We start from the raw sequence: 22,817 nt of genomic DNA, 5'->3' as shown, positions 1-22,817 counted from the left end.
CTTGAAGGCCCCAGCTGAACATCAGGGAGAAGAAGGAAGTTATTTCTGTACAATGCCACAGCAGCTACAATGCTTGCCTCAAAAGAAAGATACTTGAAATCTGGAGCTTTATTTATTTATTTATTTTAATCCAAATCCTCATTGGTACAGAACTAACAAATGCCCATACTGTGGATTTCTGCATTTCTCTGTTCATCCTGTTGTTTGTTTGTTTGTTTGTTTTTTTTTTGTTTGTTTGTTTGTTTTTGTCTAATTCTGTCTCTGGTCCCCAAGACCTTGCACTGGGCTGTGCACCATAAACTGTGCACTGTGCATTGGGCTCTCATGCTGTGACAGAACCATGGCTTCTCCCTGAGAAAACCACAGGACCAGCTCTCCCTTTTCCTCAGGAAACAGTCCAGCTAGTAAGCCTAATACTGGGTTGCCTCAACACCAGCAAAATTATATTAAAAAAAAAAAAAACTTGTTAATGTGCTTCTGGTGGGACTTCATTTTCTGGCAAACAGATTCTAATTTTGAAACTGTTTTTTTTTTTTTTTTTTAATACCTTTCTTGATGTGATTTGTAAATAGACTACAGAAATAACATTTGTGCTACCACAGTATCTTGCACCTTTGCCAGTGTAACTGTAGCTGACAGAATCTGTTTACACGTACAAATACATTTTATACCTGCAGCCATAAAGACTTCATCATGTTTATTTATGTTACTAATAACATGTTGATACCAACAACAAAATTAAATACATCAATAAATGATAATAGGTATGATACTATTGAATTCTCCCTTGATAACTCCGTTCAGGTTCTATATTAGAAAAAGTTCAGTAGTTTTTAATCCATTTCAACTTACACATCAGGAGAAAGAAAACAAAAAACAAGTAACAACAAAACACCTTCAAGCTTGCTAGAAACATCTTTGCTGTTCTTGGCTATTTTTATTGCAAATAAATCCCATGGTGTGTCCATAACATGCTACAACATAGCCTTTTCAAAATTGTGCCTTTAGCTTAATTATAGCCATGTTTTTTCATGCCTTATTATAGTTCTGTGATCCATGATCTTTTTTTTTTTTTTTTTTTTTTTTTGTATATTCATTATACAGACACCTTACTTTACATTATTTTTCTTCTATCACTTTGCATGCTAGTAACCTTCTCCTTTGCAATTCAAGCAACAAACATCTTTGTTCATAATAATTCAAAGCAAGAATGTGATACTACATTCAACATTGTAGGTGTTCCTGACACAACTCTTGCTACTACATGGTGTATTTTGTCTTCAAACATTACCACCCCAAGGCACACATATGTCTGAGTCTTGGGAATGTGTAATTTCTTTTGAAGTTTGTTTGCATTTCTAATTCACAACAGGGTGCAAAGTTAAGTTTTCTGGGCACAGAAATAAGGACTGATTACCATCATTTATTTTCACCATCTCATCTATAGATGTGTACATTATGTTTGTAATTACTGTGAACTGTAGACTTTGTACATATTGACAGATTAATTTTGTACTAGACTATGAAAGAAAGTCTGGTTTGCATTTATTGTGCTAAACTATTAGAAGGAAAATACCTTCTAAATAACAAAATTGGTAAAAAATCATAGCCACTGAAATAATGTTTGTTGGCATTCTCATTTTTAAAGATAGTATCTTTACCTATATTAAATGTTATTGAACAATAAAGATTTAATTAAAAACATTGGATTTAAAGATGTGATTCCTGTGACCTCAGAGAACTTAAATGGGTGCTTAACTTAAAGAATAAAAATAGTGCTACTGTGTGTGCCATATTTAGCTATTTTTTAAATACTTGCATGTCTTTAAACACATACTTAGATACACAATCGTGCTGTCAAAGCAAATTGAGAACCCTCAGCTTCTTTCAAAATGTGTTTAGCTCTCTTCAGGATTAGGATGCTACTTGTTCTCAGATTTGTATGTCTTTAGAATGAGTGTGTGTTTTATCCTGGATTGGGTTGCAAGGGATAGGAGTTTTTTGCTTGTACCCATTTTCTGATGCTTCAGAAAAGGAACAGAGAGATAAAGTGAGGAAATGATTGTTTTAAAAGAAGAGTGTAAATTTAAAAACAACAACAGAAAACACACACATAAAAAAGCAACAACAATAACAACAACAACAAAAACCCCACAAATCTTTAACAACAGAGTAGATGGAATTACATCTTAGATACCTATCCAAATAATGCCACTTTCCATTTTCGTTTTGTGAATATGCACACCTTCAAAAATCATATTGTCCTGTTTTTTGGTGTTCAGTCTTGGAAACACATATATAGTGTTTCAGTTTCAGACATCTAAATAGAACTGTTGTAAAAAGTAACATTCCCATGTAAAATTAACACTTAGGAAATTCTATGCTGGATAAGTCTTGTTGCAGAATATTTGAAGAGTATTTGAACTATATTTTACAAATTTCTCTCCTACTCACTTTACTCAGCGCCCATGCTTTATAATGTCAGAATATTTTCTGTATTATACCATAGCTCTGTCTGAGAAAGCAAACACTTGAAAGGCAAGAATGAAAGTAAGCAAACACTTGAAAGGCAAAAATGAAAGTAAATGGTATTAAAATGTGCTCTCATACAGGCCTTGCATATTTCTGATGAAAAGCAAGATTGGTAAAACTAATATTCATGTCCTTATTTATTGAAGCAGACACTGTTCAAATATGGAAGCAATTATGTCCATCCAGTTGTTTATCCCTCCCCTGCAAAATATATGTTATGATAATTGGGGGGTTAGAACTAGATGATCTTTAAAATAACAGATTTTTCTTGCTTGTTTCATTTTTTAGAAAATAGTCGTTCCATAATGACCGTGTTTGTTGCTTATCTGTTACAACGTCCTAACACTATATTATTATTTTTTTTATGTTGCCCAATTAAAAATAAAAATAATTTTAAAAAATCGTCAGTATATGTGAACATGTAACCATTCTGTGCATCTTTTTGTCGTGTCTCTCTATTTTGCCAGGTGTCACTCATTTTATAGTTATGTTACTGATGAGACACATACATTTTGAATATTATAATTTCAAATGTACTAGTGAATCTTGAAACCAATGTGTAGTCTTTTGCATAGCCTGATTGTGAAGGCTTTTAAATAAACAAATAAGAATCAAGATTTCAGTAGTTCTTATATACATGAAATACCCTCATTAGTCTGATTGACCATGCTAGGGACCATAAGGAATTTTTGAGTATAAACATTAAACATTTATTTGCTTTGGGAAAAGAAATCTCTGGATAGTTCTGCTTAGTTCATGGGCAAAATAAAAACATGTATTTTACCCTGCATGTCATCTCGGAGGGAAAAAAAAAAAAAAAAAAAAAAAAAAAAGAGAGAGAGAGAGACTGAAATCCTTTGATTAGAGAAAAATATATGAAATAATTTCCATCTCCTTTTTCTATCACAGCTGATGATTCTCAAGTATTGGATTCTAAGGCTTCCTACACTCTTAATAGTGATTAGTGTCTTTTTAATTATGGAGGAAAGCGATGCTTTAATCTTAGTTTTTATTGCCATTTGGCTGCTCTCTAATATTTTAGAGCTCAGATACATAGTTTCAAGATCTCTTGTTCAAATAATACCATCCTTAAATTGATACCAGAAGTAGATAGCTCTGACAAAATATGGGTTTTGATAGCAAATCAGGAGGAATAGGAGTACCTTTTATGATTTTTTTTGTGGTCTTCATCCAAATGGAAGATAAGAAAATGTTTTAATTACATTTTAAATTATAATGATTGAACTTGGTTTGAGTCAACTTTCAGGTTATAATTGTCAACTACAGAAGAATTAGACGTTCTAATTGCCAGTTTCTTCAAAATACTATACTATATTAGGCATAAATATATTTAGACTGCTTTTCTAAGACTTCTGAAATATTAAAAAGAAGCAATCTCAGGTCTGAAATATTGTTTTCTTCAGCCACTTTAACTCAACTCTTTAATACTTATTAAATCTAGGAATTTTCCTGCCCCTACGTTCACAAAGCTAACTTTGTAAGAGTTTTTTGGAAAGTTCCTGACATTTTGTCTTTCAAGCCAACACTTCTTACCTTTTTTTTTTCTTCTTTTTCTTTTTTCTGTATCTTCAGTCTTACCACAGATATTTTTAGTTTTTAACTTACAAACCAGCAATGTAATCTATTTTTCACTTCCTTTATTGATTTACTTTGTTATGAAAGGTTAAGGTTAACTGACATGACAATCATAGAACCGTGGAAAATAAGGTGGGAAGTGAGTTCCAGAAACTATGCATACCAGTGTTTTTCCACCATTGTTTTTTATTTCCACTACAAGGAATCCCACTGATATTAGTGGAGTACTCAAAGTAAGATATTGTTTACTGTAAGCAAGAGTATCATAGGACAGGCAAGAGTAAGTATTGCACAAGTCCATTTCTAATTTTCTGAGGTTAATGTGTAACCCCCCTATCAAAGAAAGAAAGGTGGTGAACTGCTGGAAAGAACTTCCTAGTTTAGTGGGAAAGATATGAAGATCTTTCACTGATATTAAAAAAAAAAAAAAAAAAGACAAAAAAAAAAAAACTTGGCTTTTACAAATAGGAACTAAAAAAGAATGAAAGGAAAAGAAAAACAAATCAAACAAACAAAAAAGGAAAAAATAAAAAAGAGACCTAGAAGTGCCACACCTGCCTGCCTGTACTGGCAATTTTAAGAGGCTAGGGAGTATCTCAGGCATTGTAATTCAGTGGCTTATATCATTAAACTGCAAGTATGATCCTTGGAGAAGTTTTGGCTTTCTCCGGATTTCTAACAGTTCCTAGGCACATGGCTTGGGAAATAACATGGGTGAGAGGCCATTCCCAATTAAGGTCAGGATACCCTATTCTGGAGAGTCTAGTAGCATAGTTATGGGAGTGAGGGGCTGCTCCATGCCAATTGCCTTTATTGCCAGAAAACAGTCCTTGGTACATTTGATTTCTTAATTTAGACCAGCCAGCTGATGTGGAAATTTCCAGATGCTTGACAGTTCTGAAGTCTGATTACTTAAGTTGAAATGTATGGATTGATGGCCTAATTATAGACTTCTTTTTAAAATGATGTTGGCCTGAATAACTGAACAAGTACAGGGCAAAGAGTTCTTCCCTAATGCTGAAGGGAACTTGATGGCTAGGAGACATGCCAGCTCCCAGCTGGATCACTCACTATGAGCCCTTTATTGGCTTTCCCCTCCTTTGGCTGCTCAATAAGTGCCCAGAAATGCTCCTTCCATCACCCATTTGTACATGATTTATGTACACCGAAAAGCTTAGGTTATAACCAGCAAGCAGTTGTGACAAAAATAGCAACACAAATGACTTGACTTGGTTTGCTTATACTCCTTTGTCCTCTTTGTTATAGCAGTACATTTCTGAGGGAAAAAAAAAAAAAAAAGAAGAAGAAGAAGAAGAAGAAGAAAAAAAAGTAGATGAGCTAACAACTCTAAGGTTTCAAATAAGTAAAAGAAATCCTCATGTTACATGCTCAAAGAAAAAAAAAATCAACATTGCCCAGACTTCACTCCTTGGAACGTACAGCTGCTTTTTGCTTTTGCCTTTAATGAACACAGATAATATCATGGGTATAATTTGCACCTGGGTACTTGGATCTTCATAAATCCTCAGGTTGCTTGAATTAGAAAAACAGTTGTATATGTAGGTACCACCTAGACATTTTTCTTTGTGTCCTTCCTTTTGAATCTATTTACTATTTCAAGGTATTCTGAAAGAAGGGAAGAAAAACTCAAATGATAATTAGGTTTCCATACATTTATTGAAAAAGAAAAAGAAAAAAAAAACAATAACCTATAGATTGTTTCTTTATTTTATGATACATGGAATTGTCTTTCTTCCTTATTACCTTTTCTATAAAAGACAGTCTTTCACAACTGATTTTTTAGAGCTAAAATTGTCTAAAGAAATATTAGAGGCATTCAATTTCTGCAACCAGGCCTCAATTTACTCTGTCCCCAGATAATTCTCAATTAATGCTGGTAAGCATTTAACCTGCTTTAACTTACTGATATTTACGTTTACAGGTTAATATTGTATGCCAACTTACAACAATAAGTTTGTTTTTCAGTTTGTTGATCTTAACTCCTTTTTCCTAATTCAATAACTTTTTTCACTCATCTTCTATTTCTCCTATCATAACTAGACAACTAGCATATCTAAAAAGATGGTAGAATTCTGTAGTTGTGACATTCTGAAAATTTTACCTTATATTAAACTATTTTTTTCCATAGTCACTTTAAAGAGGACAGAGTATTTCCCAGTGTGCTCATGAACTGATAACAAAACAAAGAGGAATTTCCTTCCCTAATGTTGCAGTGTATTTTTTCAGTTCTAAGCATGAAAAAGTTCTGATTTTATCATTCAACTGTTTTATTTGAGATTCCAAGTATTTAATCAGAGCTCAAGGCTATTTTATGGAATACCATAGTATTTTCCATGTTTTTCTTGAGCCACTGACAAATTTAAAATATTTTATCCCTAAGGCTACCTTTATTCTGAATACTATATTGATGTTCCCTTCTCATTTTTTTTTTTTGGTTTTGAGATACTTTAATATAGATAGCATACATGGTAGAGATGGCATAATAATCTTTAGATTAAATTATTAAATTATGTTTTCTCATAATTTGGTGTATTAATTTGGTATATGTTAATGTTTTTCTGTTCCACTGAGATACCTCCAGTATCCTTAACCTAGTTCTTTTTTTTTTTTCTTTAATTTTATGTGTTTAATAATTAATCAATAGATTTGCCATTATCTGTTAACAAGCTGTTCCCAAGCAATCTAATCTTTTCTACAGTTTCTTTAAAAATTTACTTCTCCCATTTTTTCTTCCAGAAGGAGTTTGCTTTTAAGATAATTAAGAAGCTTACTGAAAGTTTCCCTTTTTCTTTATTTTTTAATAAGACTGTTATTTAAAAAACAAGAAGGACATGGACCAATTTGAATGAGTGTGGAGGAGGGCCACAAGGATGCTCACAGGGCTGAAGCACCTCTCCTACAAAGACAGGCTGAGGGAGTTGTGGGTGTTCAGTCAGAAGAGAAAGCTCCAGGGAGGCCTTATAGTGGCCTTCCAGTACTTAAAGGGGGCCTACAGGAAAGCTGGGGAGGACTTTTTGTCAGGGAGTGCAGTGATAGAACAAGAGGCAATGGTTTTAAACTGAAAGAGAGTAGATTTAGATTAGATATAAGGTAGAAATTCTTAACCAGAGGGTGGTGAGGCACTGGAGGTGTTCAAGGCCAGGCCAGATGGAGCTTTGGGCAACCTAGTCTGGTGGGAGGTGTCCCTACCCATGGCAGGCGGTTGGAACTGGGTGATCTTTAAGGTCCCTTCTAACCCAAACCATTCTGTGATTCTATGAAAATATTCCAATTTTTTGCTCTCCATCAGAACTTCTTCTCCAGTTCAAGTATCTTCCCATATTCCTGCTCTATCTCCTTCACAGAGCTATATGTGCAGTGCTTTTAATACCAGCACTTCACTGGCTCTTTCAATACCACACTTAGAAGGTCTGAAAAAGAGAAGACCCAACTGAGATACAACAGCAGTCTATACAAGTAGGGGGAAGAGCATGAATAGAGAGCAATTTTTCATTGTCTCGGGTGGGTGGGGGGAGAGGTATCAAATGAAGCTGGCAGGTGACAGGTAAAAAAAAAAAAAAAAGGAAATACTTCATCATACAGTGTAGAACCCTTGGCCATTTTGCACTGGGATATTAAAGGTTTACAAGGGTTCAGAAAGCAATGAACAAATTTATTGAAAAAAATCCTACCAAGGCCTGTTAGATACAAAGCTCTTTCATGTGGCTTTTAAGCCACAAGTTGCTGGAATCTGGGAAAATATGCTGGAGATGCATTACTAAATGCTTATTTTATTTTTACCCTCTTATTTATGCAGCTACTACAGACAGACTTTGTGAACAAGATCCTGGGGGGACCAGGACATTTTGTGTGACTTGGTAATGCTGTCCTTGTCCTCTCTTCTTTATCACATTTTTCAGAGATTCTGTTTCCAACAACACATGATCTTTGATGCATATCAGTTCTCAGTTGTTGTGTTCCAGTCTTCATAAATCCCGGTTCATATCATTCCTGTTGCCATGCTATCTGACAGTCTCCATGTTTATGTCAAGATCAGCCATAACATTCACACTTTTAAAATCCACAAGTCCGATTTATTACTGTTATTTGATATCCCTATCTTTATTTGGATTCCTCAAAATCACTGTATTTTATGAGCAACTCAGCTATTTTTTTCCTATTCTTTATTGTGCCCTGTTGTTTGCTTGTTTGTTTGTTTTGTTTTTGTTTTTGTTTTGTTTGTTTGCTTTCACTGCCTTGCAGATTCACAGTCAACTTCCCTTTCTGGTATTCTGGCAGACAAATTTTAAGTGGTCACCAGCTGGCATCATCATTTTTCAAAGCATCTGCTGAATTTAGTATATGTAAAGCATATCTATATATTCTATATAGATAATAGAGGAAAAAAGTAAATATGAGTATGCTAGCTATAAATGTTCCTTAAATATAAAATGTTTGAGAGGTAGACATTATTAAACTAGTGTAATTACTGTCCATAGCTTTTAGTTTTCATTAATACTTGATTGGAACCCAGTCAGATTTCAGAATAAATATTATATGGCCAAATATTCTTATGGAGCTAGACAAGAGAACTCCCATTCAGTTCCATCTTAGAAGCCCTCGGGTTTCTCAGATGGATGCCATCTGACACCTAAGAAAGCTGAGCCTAGATTCTGCCAATCTTAGTGGGTTGTTCTGAGGTATTTTAGGGCATTTCAGATGACCCTCACCTAGGGTCTCAAATGTTGGAAAAAGCACTTTTGTGTGGGGGGCTCTTTTGTTTTTGTGTTTGTTTGTTAACTCGTATTTCCAACTGATTCAGTAAATTGTGTAGTACAACCAAAATATCAAGGGAGAAAGAAAAGAACTGCTTTAATCCAGCCTTACTATCCCATCAGCTGGAGTCAAGTCTAATGACTGTCATAAGTTAATAGTGTTTTACAACTTTTTTTTTTTTTTTTTTTTCTAAATTCCTGTGGTCTACATTCTGATTCATGGGATAGCTGTTCTATGCCAGAAAATATTATAAATAAATAAATAAATAAAGACATTTTGGAGCAATATAGCAGCTTGATGGCACCTGAGAATTTCTCTCAGAGGGAGTTATGAACCCTGTTTTCATAGCTGCTTCATGCCTTTGGGCAGATCAAAACTGTTAGGGACATGCAAAGTATCTGACCCTTATGGGTCAGAGATGTTTATTTTAGCCTTGCTTATTTTAACCCTAGGAAGTTCTGCTATTGTGGGGTTGCAAAAGGCACTATTATCTTATTCTATGCTTGTTTAAATAGAAATGATAGTGATTCACTGAATGAATTATTCATACTTGGCTGAAGTGACAACATGTTATTGTACCAGGATACAGGAAAATATAAAATTGTATTGGTTTCTTTAGCTTTGGACACAAGGGTATTAAAAGAAAAAAAAAAAAAAAGAAGAAAAAAAAAAGAAAAAAAAAAAGAAAAAAAAAGAAAAAGAAAAAAAGGAAATACTAATGTGTACTTTGGCACAACATCTTTAGTATTTGTGTCTCCTTCTGATAAAAGGTGATGCAAGGTCTTTCATGCAGCCTCTGTGCAGACAAGGACACTGCTTCAGGGGAATGCCAGACAATGCAGTAGCTCTTCTACAGTAGCCAGGGAAAACATACTTCCCCTTTCAGTTAGCTGCAAAGTAGCCTTGTTTTTATCCTCTTTCCTTTTTAACTACCCAATCCTGCTCTCATTGATGTATGAATGAGATCTTTCACAGGAAATTTGCTTTTGTTCTGTAGAAATTTGAAGGAAGGAAATGGGGCTTCAGGAACTCATTCCTATGAATTTTATGATTTTTCTTTTACAAGGTTCACAGCAACATCATTTCCACTGTATTTACCTGCAATTCAGTAATAACTTTAAACTCTCATTGCTGTCAACTGCACATATTTATGTTTAGCTGCCTTAATATTTTGCCTTTATGAAGCAAGATATTAAGGATCCTGCTATAGTCTTAGAAGAAAGATTAATGTTAAGTGCTTCCTTAAAACTCAGAAAACTTTTATTTATGTCTTTTTGCATTCATTGCCACCTTCTTGATGAGATACCTGTTGCTGAGATACTGTGCCTCTTTTGTTTTGCTCTTATGAAGAGGAACTGGACAGCCTTTGTCATTGTATCTTACTATGAGAGAAAACTACATTACTGCTTGTTTTTTGAAGCAAAAAGAAGAGAAAGGGTTGTTTCTTGTTGTTTTGTTTTGTTTTGTTTTTTACAGTCTACAAGAGATAATGAGATATGGTGGGACTATGCAAAAATCATAAACAACCATTGCACTCACTTTTGCTTGCTTCATTTTCTTAAAACAGCGGAGAGCCACTGCAGATCTGCATCTTTTCTTCGTTATCACAGACATAAATCAAAGACAGATTTGGAGACAGGTGTTTCAAATCTCAAACTCTGCATGACATTCAGTACAAAGCCAACATAAAGTGGTTTGTTTTTCTGAAGAATCAAGTTTGAGCACTTGTTTAGGAATATTCCAGTTTTGGCATACATAGTGCATATACTTAAGACACATTTTAGTTAACAATGTCTGTTGGGATTGTGTGCTTGTGTCCTTAATATTGCCAGGCTCTGTACTGAAGACATGGAGAAAGAAGCCTAGTCACGGATTAGGGTTGTTTTACTTTTTTTTTTTTTCCCTATTCATGTTGTTGGGAAGTAAGCTAGTTAATGCCACCTGGTATTGGGGGCATGGGTTAGACTCCTTGATATTTTTGCTCTAGTCATTTGTTTATATATATACATATATTATTTTTTTTTTCCCCTGGGATTTGAATTGAATCTCAGTCTTTTAGTTTTAAGAGCCTATATACATTGTGTCTGTGACACAATGATCACATAAACCAACTCTAATAGAGTTTACAAACACAAGCACTGAATATAATTACTTGCATTTAGTGGTAACAGTACTAAATAGTACTAAATTAGTACTAACTAGTGAAGTGAATCAGCAACTTGCTATATTGGACATTATTCATTTGCCAGCTAGATTTAGACAAAAAGAATATAGAAGAGCATGATATCAACATTCTTATATTAAAAGATAGAGGATACCAGTACTGATTGCCTCAATACTGACTAGTTCACTGTTATTCTCTCTGACATATCAGTCACTAGTACATTTGTCATTAATAAACATCAGGAATGATGCTTGGGAACAGTGGGGTAACAAGTTACAACAAAGATTCATACTTATTTTCCCTTTGTTAAATCTGAATTTTTGTATCAGTTTTCTCTCCTGTGATAAACAACCTTCTCAAAATTTATACAGGCTAATTCTGTAACACATCTCTAGACTCCCATTACACAAACCTCTCTCCTACTTAAGCAGAACTTTTCTTTCTGTGATTTGGGGAAAAGCCTTTTTTTTTGTCCTGTCTGAGCTCTGTTCTTACATTCTCCCATCTGGTTCAGATGGAGTTAAGGGTTTTCTAGTTCATTCAAACATCTTGTGCTATAAATATTCATGCCTTGGTAGGATTCCAAACTTTTGTGTCCATTGGCTACTTTTTCTAAAAAATACTGAAGTGAGATTTACCCTGTCTGGATGCTTGGTCAGAATTATCACTGTGCCTTCAAAGCCTGCTGAATGAGGAAGAAAACTGATGTTGCTTAAAAGCATTTAAATAGCTACACTGAGTCAGACAAAAAAGAAGAAAAAAAAAAATGATTGGCATCCTCTCTCTGACACTGATCAACAACACATGGCATATTCGATAGGGCTAGCATGATTACACATTGAATTTTTCAACCATTCATCAAGTTTTGTCTAAAGTTAGCAAAGAAACCCTTCTTACAGCCAACAGAGAGCTGTGAACTCTCTGTTCACAACTAGTGAACACATAGTTGTGGAGCATAGATGTGAACTCCAGCTGAAACAGATTCTCTGTATTTGGAGGTAGATACCCAAAATTTGACTAAGCAAACCCTGAGTAACCTGATCTAACTGGGTCTAGTCCTAGCAGAGAGTTGAACTAGCTGACCTCCATGTGTCCTTACCAACTTACACAACTCTGTGATTCTATCCCTTTTATTTAGTGCCCATACATTGCTAATCCATTGGTAGGAGAAAAACAAATCTTTCTAGCACTCAGCTGGGATCTTTTCAGTTATGCAATGAGAACATCAAAACACACATTCTGTAGCATTTTGAAGGCACACAGGCTACAGCTATACCTACTAGCTGAATTCGGGTGAATTCTGATATGTTGCATGGCAAACTTAAAAAGTCAAGATCAAAGGACTGACTATACAAATAACTAGTAGCAAAGACTTGTTTACAGATTGATAATTTTCCCTCTGCTCTCATGTCTTTTATGATAGGTGATAGCTATAATTTCTACAATCCAATGGTAAAAGAATTACATTGAGATCAGTTTTAATGTGAGGTACATAAATGATAACTAAATATAGTTGTCTACAAATGAGCTGGATGCCCAAATTCCCACTACAGTGAGTGGATATCAAATTAATACAGTAGACAGTTGCACTCAATTTTAAGAATCTAGGTTGCCCACATTCTCTATAAACTTGTTACTAATTTGTTGCATTTAAGTTACATCTCAGGTTGCTCCTGCCAATTTGGTGCACCGCAACTTGTGCAGTTTATGTAGGTCACACACGTTTTATGCAGAACTGGGAATTTACTGCTAGTCTAATTAAAGTCTTGACAGTCTAATCAAAGACTTATTATTAGTCCAGGTACAATGATACTAACAATTATATTTCAAATTATCCAATTATTACAGCTCATCCCATGATACAGCTAAAACCAGAATACCCAAACTTCCTAGCAGTCATTTCTTGCTCTTTCTCTGGTAGCATGCTCACCCTTCTGTTGACACTGGTGACTCAGAGACCACCTTTTCAGGCTGATGGCTTCAGTTGTGGTGTGAAGGTGTCACAGCAAGTCATTGACATCCCGCCCTTCACTGGCAAAGGTGTGACGTTGGGGGGTTCTTTCTCCTTTTTTTTTTTCTTTTCTGGAAATACGATGAAGGTATTGGTTTCTTCCTCCTCGCTCGTGGGTCTGCCTTGTGTTATTATTATGTACTGGTTAACACGATCTTGATCTTTATTTATTGGTTCGCTATTCCATATTACATCCAAATCTACTATGTATGGTATTTTTTACATATATCAGATACCTGTTCCATGTTCTTTTTGTTCCCCTTGAACTGTTTTACCCAGCTCCCAAGGTTGCATTCCTTTTGCAGACAGTAAATGACTACTGCTGAGTTGTTTATGACCCAGGGACCTCTGTTATCATCCCGTGTCTGCGCTTTCAAGGCCCAGTTATCTTCCTGTGTCTGTACTTCTCTACACTGCATTTTTATTCTAGTGTCATAGTTCATTACAGAAAGAAAAACTACATGCAGTGAATATCTATAACTCATAAAAGTGTAAATTACAGCAAGTCTTACACCACCCAGTTGTACAAAGCTAAGCAAAGAATGAAACAAACTGAGTAACAGTTGTATGTCAGATAACAGTTGCTACAGCTAAACAGATGAAAAACAAGCTCTAGGAAGGCCAAGACCAGCCCAGATGAATCCCAACATGTCCTAATGCCTGTGCTGTCAGCTTAACACAGAGCCTGCAGCCTGTTATTGGTAACGGGAGCACTGTATGCCCTGAGCTGTACAGTTGAAGAGTCTGGAGTTCAGCTCCCCCTGTAACAGTTACCTCCCTTTGAACAGCTCAGACCCACATGTAGTGTCTTAAATCTGTTTTGAATCTTGACGATGCATTCCTTGATCTTCAAGGAGAGTGAATTATTAACATTTTCTTTCTCCATTTCTGCTAAGATATATTTTTTGTTTCTGCAAATCTTCCTGAAAAGCACAGGCTTGGCAAAACTATTTTGAAATGTAAATACCATGGCCTTATCTACACACGCTTTACCTCTGTGAGAGTTCATACGTCAAAACAACTTGTACCTTACACGGTTGGAACCAGCTTTTCAATCACTCATAACTTTGATGTTGTCCAAATAAGCCCAAGAAATATTCTACTTCTTTCATGACTGGAACATTTGCCTCAGAGTAGAAACAGTACAGACCAGTATGTTCTTCTAAGTAGACATTGGTGTGCTGAGATAAACAACATTCTTTGTTGCTTGTTGACACCTGAATTCCAGTCATATTCCTACACTACTTGCTGACTTTTTGCTCTACCTGCTACATGTAGATTCACTTCTTTAGATATATATATATGAAAAAAAATATTTGTCTCTCATTAAGCCAAAATTACGGGCTTCATTGCGGTTAAAATTTGGTATGGTGTATGCCAAAGGCTGGGAAATTTGTTATGATGCATGCCCGGGGTCTGTCCTTGAAGAAGAGCTGGGTCATGGTTAGGGAAAACAGGGCCTAGGAAAGCAATCTTCGACCCATGAGTATAGAGAGCAAAGGACTATTTCTTAGTTACAGTCAAACTCTCTCGAAGTATCAGCCAATGTCCTAGGCAGTATGGTTTCTCACATCTGCTAGTTTCTAGGTTTTCAAAGGGTCTTGCAAATAATTTATCTCCTGTTTCCTTGCTCTTTGATACCTTCTCTTCTTTCTGAGACTTAACAATGTCTGCAGATTTTACAGGGTCTCCCATTTTCATTTCCCAACATCTTGTTTCTTATTACATTTGTCAATGCAAACAGCTTAATAAGAGTATTATCACCACATGATCTGGCATTCCTGGGAGAAGTCACTGAACAATATTCCAGAACACAATGAAATAAGCTCACTTAAGTCTTATTTTATCTAATTCTTAAACTGTATACTTATTTGCTAGAATATGTTGTGACTGTGATCATCAGTCCTCCATCATTCTCCTGTCTGAGATGGGCACCTGGTTTTCTTTTCTGCTGTGGCTGCATTGCAGAACTAGCATGGTGGTTGATACCCACAAGTTTTTACTTTCAGGAGAATATAGTGGGCATGTAGACACAGTTCCAGAAGGACAGCAGACTAGTTTCCTATGCCTAGAATTAACCTTTTGAATATCCTTTTCCCATTTCATTTTCTCCCCCTTACGCCTTGATGAGCAAAATTATCTCTTAAGTGGGCTATTCATCACTTTTCCAGACAGAAATACACAGGACTACCTCTATTATATCTGCTTAGAACTAATGCATTTAGAGGAAGACTTCAAAGCCTTCAAAGGCTACAGGAGCAGATTGAATGAACCCTAGAAACTAAAGCAAAGTGCCATTAAGATGTATTAAGATCTAATCAACTGAGAGCTAATCAACAACAACAACAAAATGAGACTCAACACAGATGTGAAGTAGCTTCTGCTGTTTTTCTAAGAAACACACCCTCATCAAGCATACACCCTGTAATTACTTTCTCCTGCTTCCACATCTTGTGCACTTCCTTTTTATATCTGAATTCAGTTAGGAGCTCCTTGCTCCTCCATGCAGGCCTCCTGCTGCCTTTGTTTGATCTCCAGCTTGTCAGGATAGGCCTTTCTTGAGCTTGGAGGAGATGATCCCTGAATATCAACCAGTTCTTCTGGAATCCCATGGGATTCTTCCATCAGATCTCTGAAAGAGTGAAGTCTGTTCTCCTGAAATGCACTCTTTTTTCTTGTGAGGATGTTCAAATACTGTAACAGCTTACCAAGTGGAGTTTACACCTGTTGAGATTCTCAAAACAGGACATGGTCCCAGGCAATATTCTCTAGGTGACCCTCCATGAGCAGGGGGGTTAGACTCCGTGATCTCAACAAGCCCCTTCCAATCTCAGCCATCCTGTGACTCCACAATTCTGATTCTGTGGTTCTGTAACATGCAGAATGGTCAGATTTCAGCATCTGCTTTATGTGGCATTTGTCCTTGACAGAAGTGACGGAGCTGACACTCCTTTTAGAAGAACGATGCCTTGGTCCTCAGCTAAGGTCACTGCTTGTGAATGAAGAAAATCAGCAAAGAGCAAGCCCTTCAAGGACGGACTACTTACATGTATTTACCTCAATGTAACTGTAGTTGTCTGGGACCTTTAGGTTTTGTTGGCAGGGATGGGACCCAGGCTTTTGTTGGCAGGGATGGGACCCTTGGCCATCTTCTGATGGCCAAGAATTTTCTAGTACCGTAGAGGTCTATATGATTTATTCTTATGCTATTATTAAGCTTTTTAAATTAATATTCGGTTTTGGCCAATTTACCAACATACTGCTCAATTCAACACTTATAACTTTGGCAAGAGACACAAAGGAACTACGTGGTCCTACATATCCTCACTGAGTACCAGTAGCCAACGTGCTCTGACCTTGACACATGGTCACTAAGGTAAAACTAATTTTACCAAACTCCGTGTGTCTATTGTGTCAACATCTACAGCCAACCTATTCATCAGTGTCTGCTTTTGTACTCACGGAAGAGAAACAGAGCAACAGCCTGATCTGATCTAACTGATTTTAGGCATCTATCTTCGAATGAGAAGAAGAATTGAATGCTGAAAGTGCCTGTTTTTCTCCACTGAGTATAAAGAATGCCCAGCTATCTAGATCAGATGCAGACATCTGTAACAGAAACATCTACATTTAGGTGAACTAACACCTCTGTAGTAGAATAAATCTGGGCAACACAGCTGACAATATTTCAACATAAATGTTCCTCCTTTAGCTGAACTAGCATAACCCTGTGTGGGATCAAGCCCTGACTGAAACTCAGCAGCATTTAAACACTCAAGCGTAGCACTGTATTTTTGCCTCAAAGCTAATGTGAGTGCTGAAATGCCATGCCTGAAGCTATATACATGCACCACACAACTGACTAAAAGCTAGCTTCAGTGGAAACTGTCAGTGAAGATGATGTCTCAAAATTCAGTTTTACTTTCTGTCACTGCAGTCCTGAGTCACTGCAGATGCTGAAGGACGCTTCCACTCAAGACTGAGTGCATTAATCATTTTTTCCCAGAAAGCTACCTGCTTTTGAAAACATAACTATGGGAAAGACTTGAGCAATTTTAATTACAGATGTCACTATGTGTTTGGGTATTACCAGTTCCCGAGGTGTGTCTGTATAAACTTTGGGTGACTGCCACTATTTAGCCAAAACAGTACAGTGCAGCCTGGCAATGTAGCACGTTTGACTGTTAACCTGCTAGTCCAGTGAAAAAGCATACTTTTGTCCATGTTTAACAAGTTGCCTGTTGAAGTATTCAGCCATGCTCAGCTTTAACTCCCATCTAAACACATCTACCTAATTAATAGCCAAAACTATGTATGTCAGAAATCCTCTAAATGAAGGGCTTTACCTGATATAGAATACTTATGGCCTATCAACAGAAAACTCAAAGCATGCGGCCTTAGGCAGAATTTATTATTAGTGTTGCAACTGGCTAGATTCAGTTTATGATATGGTAGTAATGATAAGGTAATGATATATTTTTGTTTATATTCTGACTTACAAAGGAAGTTAAGCTAGCGTTATATGAAGCCATTGTATATTTGTGCAGCATTGTATATTTTTAATGCAATTGTATTGCAAAAAGGAGAGAATGGTGCTTCCTAATCCAAGAGGATTATAATTTGTCAGAGCTTTATTTTATATAGAAGAAAATCAATTTGGGCATAAAGTCTACTCAAAAGCCGTATGTGAAACATATATAAAGATGAGAAAAATAAATGTTATCTAGAACAAAACTATTATCTGTAGTGTGCAGGACAGTGTGTCATGGGACATCTAATTTGAATCATCAGTATCATTTTGATAATGAAAATAAAATTTTCATTTTATAGATTTTTCAAGCAGATTTTTATATTGTTTTATAAGTGTTAGGAGAAATGCCAATGCATTAAACTTACTGACCTAGCAGTAACTCACTCTGAATATATATTCAGCTTCCCTCTGTTCCTGTGGGACAGAGACCACACAGTGCAGTTAATATTTCAAAGCAACATTGGAACTACAAGAGCATGGAGTTACTTGTGTATCTATTCCTTGGCCTCTCCACTTCTAGTTGTATAACAAAATGATTTTCAGACAGCATCCAGGCCTTTACTGCTTAGATTTATTGCACACTTGTTCTTATGTAATTTAATTTGGGGTGTTTTAACACGTAGACAGCATTCACTTAATTCCAAGAAGACTGAGAACAACTTTTAGACAAGTAACTTTCAGATTAATGGGTGAAAAAATATTTGAATAATCTCTTTCCTAAGTAATACACACTAGAATTGTTTCCTACTTAATCATACCTACTTGTCAGAACAACAACAACAACAAAAAATACAAGTATTGTCAAGATAGCAGAAATATCTTGTCCAAATAGGACTTCATAAGAGCAAAAGATTTCTTCTTGCAGTATCCATCTGTATTGACTGTCAATGCACAAAGCATACTGCCATCTGTATATTCTACCATTTCTTCCATTTTTCCCATCAGACCAAGGGTTTGGGGATTTTTTTTCGTTCATTGTTTTGTAACAGGAGATATTTTCTCACATATTTACTACATGACTTCATAATTTGGCATATATTTACATTCTGTATTTCTACTTTACTGTCATCAGTTTTATTTGCTCTGCCTGACAGAGCACATTCCATTCAGCTCTGTTTGCTAAACGGAAACTTTGAGGCCATATGGGGATTTTTTTTTTTTCTTTTTTTTTTTTCTTTTTTTAAACATTGTTTATTTCCATAACATAACATGTTGGGTATTGCCAAGACTAGGGTTTTAACATCATACCTGTTCCTGGAGAAACACTGAAAAAACTATACCACACACATTTTTAAAAATTGTATTTAATTCAGGGATGTATTTTCTCAGGTAGTGCTCACCACCTGTGTTTGTTGGCCACAAATATTTAAATGATTATATTTTATTACAAGGTGTTTAAAAAAAGTTATAAACATATAGATTTTAAACAGATAACTGGTTTTAAAGATAAAAGAAGTTGAACCTGCATGCAGGCAAGCATTCACTGCTGTGATTCTTTTCTTGAAGCACACATACCTCTCCGATGAGGTGGAAGCAGACGCTTCTTGCTCACTGCTATAACCCCCTCTGCCACTTGTGTCAAACTCCGTCAGTTCTTTCATTCGCTCTTCACAGCAACATCCAGTTTGTATCACATTACATAAAAATACAGCTTTTAGGAAGAACTTCTCAGAGACGAGCACACGCTGCAGCAGCCTTTATTTACGGACTAAGTCCAATTTCCTCTGGCTTCACGGATTACTCCACAAAATTGGCTATGAAAACATAGCTCTGTGGCAGCTTGCTGTGCCTTTTTTTTTTCTTTTTTTTTTTTTCCCCCAAAACACCAAGATATACTGGAGAAGCTGCATCAACGCCACTGTGAGCATTGGCTTCCTGAATCTGTCTGAAGTATGGTTATGTCTGTTTGGCTGATCATTTTCCTTCACTTCTTTGGTTTCCTCTTTTATCCATGCTCATGGCAATTAGTGTTAATTGCCTGGGAGACAAAAGAGACATAAGGATCTGACCACACTACAAATTTAGACAAAGTATTATTTGCCTAGCTGTGACAAGCTTCTCATTATATACCTGAACTAGTTTTAAACTGTCTCTGTGACTAACAGGAAATAGCTGTGGCAATAGAAAGATCAGCGCAGACTGCAAAATTCGTCCTAGACCAAGGCAAATATTTGAGACGTTTTCCACCCTAAGCATTGTGTTGCAGTAATTACAGTTTAAGCTTGTTCAGATCTATCTGCGTGGTATTTGGACATAACCAAGGACCAGGTTTGCAAGACATTTATAAACACACTCAACAAAGATGATGACAACGTAATTGAAAATGCGTATTCATCTAAAAAATCTTAAAAGTAGATGCGTGTTCCTGTTAGTGATAGCTCTGGTATTGCCTGTGTTCCCTAGGAAAGGAGAAGAAAAGATGAAGAAAGCCAAGCCAACCTCCTGCTGTTTCTTTCTAAGAAATTCAGTCCCAGTGGCTTCTTTAAGCCAACTTCCTGCTTAAAGTATCTACATCCACAAAGAGATCAGAAACTGTACACATAACCAAGAACTTGGAATTGAAACAAAATAGTTTATAATAAGAGGTTGAAAGAAGTGGAGAAAATAAATACGGTCAGTAAATTCACACCCTGGTTTCAGATTGATCCATGACTAAATCAGGTACGTTAATTTATTCAATTTGTATTTGGAAAAATCTATTTATTTCCCCTGACATTATTTGCATTAGAGATTTGAAGACCACTGTTCAAGATGCAAAATGAAGCCACAAAATCTGGCATTTTTTTCTCTTCAGTTTTTGAATATCAAGGTACAGCTTTTATGCTAATTTTTTTTTATATATTACAACAAAAAAATAGCACAGTAAACATAATATCTACTTAAAATAGTGTAAAATTGTAGAGCGATATAAACATGCAGCATTGGTTTTATGTATGTTTATTAAGATAACATTAGCCTAGTTTTGATATCTATTTTCTTAATGTGTGTGCTCCAGCAGAAACAATAAAATTTCAAATAGACTTATACAGGTGAAGAAGTGTAAAGTTAAATATAGCCCTTCTGTACTTGGTGACCACTGATAGAACAATGAGTGAAAAACAAGTTTAAAGTTGTTAAGTCTTGTACTGCTTGCCTTTGTGTGATTAAGTTCAGACTTGTCTGAATTCAGATCACATCCTTTAAGTCAACTTTTCACAGAACTGAGCTTGCAATAGTTGTTACTACCAAGAAGATTCCTTTGTAGGCTCATTTGCATAGTAGAGCAAAGTTTAAACTGTTGCAAACTTGCTGACTAAACGCAAATAGGTTTCTTCTTTCCTGAAGCAAATCTGAAGCAATGTATTTTTTTAAATGTCATTTTGACACTATTTTCTTTACATGGTGAACATGTTCCATAAATGCAGCTCTTTTACAGTAAACAATTTACTACAAGATCCAGAAAACAGTGATAAGTGTTACTGTCTCTTTAGGCCCTTAAGGTTTAAGAAGGTCAGGCTGAAAATGTAAACATAAAAACTAACATTATTCAAGTGTTTTAGTCAACATGACTTGTTCATCAAAGTAATAAAACTCTAATAGTTCTGAAGTTAACATCTTACATTCAATATACTTATATATACTTAAATATATTCAATATATACTTATATGTCTTAGTGCTTGCTGATTACTTTGCCCTGCACTATGATTACTGTCACTTAATATTATGTCATAGTCAAAACCTCTGGCACCAGACAGTTAAATTAAAATACAGAGATAGCACTATTTTGAAAATATGAAGATCTGACAGAAATGCATGACCTTCCTTTTTTAGCTTTCTATCAGTGCAGTGACACAGCCACCTACTCAGCTACTTAGAGATAAAAAAGAGATCTACAATGTTCCAGAAAGAACAAGAACTGAAAGATGGACACATTCAAAGCCTAAATTAGTCACATTGTCTATTTTGAGGGTAGTCCCATAAGCACTTTGATAATATTACTAAAGAAAAAGAAGCTGGGTCTCTGTGTATCTTCTCATTTGCATCACTCATCCAAAATTTATCCCTAAGTATGAAACTCTCTTCCCACACAAACTTTCTGAATCCACTGCTACCTCTATGGGTGCTTTTCCCAAGCTTCTACAGAATATTTTTAAATTTTGCTATTAAGACCTTCTAGATCTTGCCTACAGTCATTTATTCTTTTAAAAGAGAATTAATCTGTAGAAGTTCAAATATCAAAGTTGCATCTTAATAAATGCTTGCTGAATTGTACTCTAACATTTACAGAGTGAAATGGTATTCGGAAGCTATTAACTAATGCCCAAGTTTGAGTTTCTAGGACAGTGCATTCCACAGAGCTGAGAGGTACATTAAAAAAAAAAAAAAAGAGGTCAGGTGACATTTTCAAAATGTGCCATGAACACTTCAGAAAGGGTTTACTTTTGGGAAATTTGTTTTGAGCAGTATAGAAGACATGGAGTTAAACCTATTATTACATGAGTGATCTAAATTCCATTTGCCATGGAATCTGGTAATACAATTAAGAGATTTTCCTTCTATTTGGTAACAGAAGCACAGTACAGGACTCTGTACATACTATTTCTAAACTCAACATGACCTTTAATAATAATTGTTCCTTTTAAGACAGAATAATTAAACATAGAAACTTTCATTATATATAGAGGGAGAGGGGAAAAAGGAGGAAATCCTGCTAGGAAACTAATAACTTTAATCCATTTGTCACCCATATGTCTCTGCCAACTTTGTTTCCAAACTGGCAGGGCTTTACACACGCAACAAAGTTCTAGGAGAAACAATAAGAAACGCAAGAAGCAATAGAGAAGTCCCCCAACATCCCACCTGGGGCTTGTTGAGGTCCCTTTGCTGAGAGCTGCGCTAGGCAGAGGCTGGCTTCAGGAGGCCACCAGGCATCATATATCCACCCCCTCCTGCCTCATCATCCAGCACAGCTTCACTCCCACGCCCGACTGGGGACCAGCCACGGAGCTCTCCCTCCACCTCTCTGCCCTCCTACACGCTGGGACTTAAAACTCAGCTCCCTCAAGACTTTCTCCAGGCTGCCTGCATGAAAGCTCTCGCCCCGCAGCTCCAGGCGGCCTCCAAGTAAAGCAGCGGCCTGGTGAAAGGCGGCCGCCTGGATGGGATAAAGCTCTGCCACAACAGCTATGGCAAGAAACCGCTTTCTGGAGTGTTCCCCTCTGGGGCC

This window comes from Aythya fuligula, chromosome 1 (assembly GCF_009819795.1).
Source record: "Aythya fuligula isolate bAytFul2 chromosome 1, bAytFul2.pri, whole genome shotgun sequence".
In the NCBI taxonomy this organism is placed as follows: domain Eukaryota; kingdom Metazoa; phylum Chordata; class Aves; order Anseriformes; family Anatidae; genus Aythya; species Aythya fuligula.
This window is presented reverse-complemented; position numbering follows the sequence as displayed.